Source organism: Plectropomus leopardus, chromosome 4 (genome assembly GCF_008729295.1).
Source record: "Plectropomus leopardus isolate mb chromosome 4, YSFRI_Pleo_2.0, whole genome shotgun sequence".
Lineage (NCBI taxonomy): Eukaryota > Metazoa > Chordata > Actinopteri > Perciformes > Serranidae > Plectropomus > Plectropomus leopardus.
This window is the reverse complement of record NC_056466.1, coordinates 37,747,929-37,751,526: the sequence shown is the minus strand read 5'-3', so window position 1 is coordinate 37,751,526 and position 3,598 is coordinate 37,747,929. Positions and strand designations below refer to the sequence as shown.

At 40.2% G+C, this 3,598-nt stretch overlaps 1 pseudogene; it reads left to right on the top strand.

Annotated features, from left to right (window-relative positions):
- The first annotated feature begins 324 nt into the window (after window positions 1-324).
- On the top strand, window positions 325-2,625 carry LOC121942019 (annotated as a pseudogene).
- The last annotated feature ends 973 nt before the right edge of the window (window positions 2,626-3,598 follow it).

Below are 3,598 nucleotides of genomic sequence, written 5' to 3'. Positions count from 1 at the left end.
GAGCAGTGGTCATCATCTGCATGCCACATCGCCATGAATCAGCGTGTCCATCAGACACACCAAGGGGCACAGCCTACTCTGCTGAACCTGTTGTGCATGAGACAACAGACCACAAAAATATGGAAAAGAGGAGAAGTGGTGTGAGAAACACATCAGGCCTTAGCTTGTAATAAATCTTTTAATATTAAAAACCATCCACAGTGGCCAGAGTGAGGCGGAGGAGCGGTGCAGTGACTAGCAGCCAACTAACTGCTAGCCATTGCACTGTCCCTCCAGTCATTAAATAAATGAATATATGAGAAACACTAGGTTGCTCCATGAAGCATGGCAGTGGTCATGTGGTGGGAAGGGATTAGGACAGAGGGGCGAGCTGCAGGACGAGGGTTTATTTTTCAATTCTGCCATTTTTTTTCCTTTTTCAGATTTCTGCCTACCCCAGCATTAAATTTTACTGATGATTATTATTTTTAGTGATTTTGTTTTATTTCACTTGCTTTTAGAGAAGGACTTTATGTGATGCCCCAACCGTATATGATTTCCCAATATGCAGTTCTCAGAACTGACTATAGAGCCCCTGGTGACTTTCTGCGTAGCAGATACAGATCCCTCTTTAAATTCTGCAGTATCTTGTGTCATACCATTGTAGCCTGATCCATGTGCTGTTGTTAAAAAAGCAGCTTGAATCACTATTCTGCAATTTTTTGATAAATTATGCAACTTCAGTGACATTCCCAAATGCTGAGAGATGATCAGATGCCTGTCATTATCAGCAGTGTTTTTAGAGAAACAATTTGTTCTCACACTTTGAGTCTGTCACATACTCTCTGTCCACCTGGTGTGCTGGTAAACAGCAGGAAGCTGACAGAAAATATATAGAGCAATACAGATTAGCTCTATTAACATGCATGTGCTCTGAAAAATGGAATTTAAACTTAATTATATAATTATTTTCAGAATAACAAACAAACATTAATCTGTTTTGAAAAAAGTCAATTCAAAGACAAACAACTACCATTCCAGGGAAACATCTGGAAAGAGCTTTCACAGCTTGAAATTGCTGGAGATTGCAAAAAGTTGGCAACAAGAACATTGAAGACTACCACAAGTCTTTGAAAACAAAAGAAAAAGAGCTCAGAAGGAAACAGCAAAGGTTTGAGATGACAGCTCCAATGTTAAGTTTCCTTCATTGGGTAATCACCTCAGAAGTGTGATGCTACTATTTCCTCAAATGGCTGGAAATTGATTTGGATAATCTGTCCAACCACCAACTGTCAGCTCTGCACGATCAATACAAAGAGCTAAGTGAGAAATTCCCCTTTGCGGAGATTGACAAGCAAATATCTGTTCTTTACGCCTGGAACACTTTTTTCAAGAGTGTGGGCAGCTGTATGAATGTGCGAGTCACCTGCCAGAATACAGCCGTCAGAAAAAAAACATGGAAAAACTCCCTACTCTTTGTGCTCAGATCTTACTGAATGGTTTCCCTCTTGAGCTTGTTGATGGAGATGCAGCAAACATCCCGATGAAATGGATCACTGAGGTGCTTACCGAACTTCACTACACTATGCATTCCAACAGTAAGCTCAAAGTTATCACAATCATCGGGCCTGAAAACTCAGGAAAATCCATTCTGCTCAACAACACGTTTGGGCTCAGGTTTGCTGTCAGCAAAGGAACATGCACCAGAAGGGCCTTCATCCAGCTCATCAATGTCAACAAAGTCCTCAGGAAGGAACTGCAGTGCAACTGCATCATGATCATTGACACTGAAGAACTGAAAACATATCAGATGATTCAAGATGATCACAGCCATGAACATTATTAAGAAGTGGCAAGTCTCGCTGTGGCACTAAGTGACGTCACAATCGTCAGTGTTTCCAGGGGCAACTCCACAGAGAAAGACATGTTAGAGATGGTGCTTCATGCTTTCACACAGTTGAGAGATGTGGGCAAGAAGCCAAAGTGTCATTTTGTGTACACCAGCATGTCTGATATGCAGGGCCGGCTCTTGGCATAGGTGATATAGGCGGTCGCCTAGGGCGCCATCTGCTGGAGGGGCGCCGCCACGTTGCCAGTCCCCCTTGGCCCCGAGGGAAAATAATAACAAAATACTAATTTTCTATGCCCACTGGTGCCCTCACTTAGTGTTTTCTGTCTAGAAAAAAATATATATTAACATTACAAATAAATAAACAGTGACATGTTCCTAAATTATGTGTGAGCATGTGATGTGTTGTTATTGGGTGCGGAGGTGCGGGTTAGGGTTAGGGCGCCTAGGGCACCAAATTGGGTAGAGCCGGCCCTGCTGATATGCCTGCTGTAGAGAGGAAGAAGAGAGGGAAAGAGTTGGTGAAACAGCTGAATGAAATGAGCTGGAGGGACACAAGGCTGAAGAAGGACATCACTACAATCTCAGATGTGATGGAGTTTGATCTAGACACTTGCAGCTGGCTCATCCCTCCACTTTGGCTCAGGACTCTCCCAATGGCTCCTTTCAATGCTGACTATACTGAGACTGTGCATGCTTTGAAAAAGAGGCTGATAGTGGACCTGAAAAAGTGCCAGGGAAGAGATGATGTGATGCATTTTATCAGCAGTGTAGATAATTTCTGGAAGAGTGTATGAGAAATGAAAGCTCATCTGAGTGAAATGCAGGACATGGATGTAAAGGGGAAGCAGATTTGAATTTCATGAACATAATGGAATCAATTGAATTTGTAAAAACAGTAGAGAAAGGTTATCTGGTCAATAAGAGCTAGCATGTTGTCACTGTTATTCACTTTCTTTTATTTACAATGTTTTTTAAAGATCTGACCTGATTACCACTGTACAAATAGAACATTGAACATATATATATGACTACATAAAATAAACATGTACTTTGAGACAGTCAATGAATTTCCACCTGACTAGGGAAACAGAGGTATGGATATAATGCGCATACATGTAACAGACACCATAAATCACTTGATAACTCTACATGTTCTTCTCAGATGTATATCAGAAAGATATTGATATTGAAACTGAAAATGACAGAATGTGATTTGCCTGCATTGGTTGAATCATATCAAAAATGCTGAATGTAATGCTTGAGCAAATGCCATGACTTACTGTTGTAATCTGAACAATAAAGATGTTTATAGATACTCTCATTTCACTTTTTCTACGCTACAACATGGTATCATATGGGAGATCAGTTTAACAGTATTCAAATTTCAATTCACCTCTAGAGAAGCTACATGACTAATTAGCAGTCCTGCTAACGCCGGCACATTTACATTTGTATTTTATACTGATGTTCATTAAAATGCAGTGTCCCTTTTAAATAAACATTTAATAAATACAATAAATAAAGCTTTGGTTAAACCATCTGCTTGCTGAGCCATCACTACATAATCTTTCAGTATATATTAAATAATTATTATATCCATACAACACACTGAAGGGATTCTCTTACACTTGAGAGATGACGAAAGCAACTCAAAACTGAAAACTACAGACACCAATAAGTCATTTGTACATCAGGAAGAATTACAAGAACATTAACAGTGTGCACAATGTTCGACATGAGTGCAGTAGAGTGAGGTTTGCTGAAGAG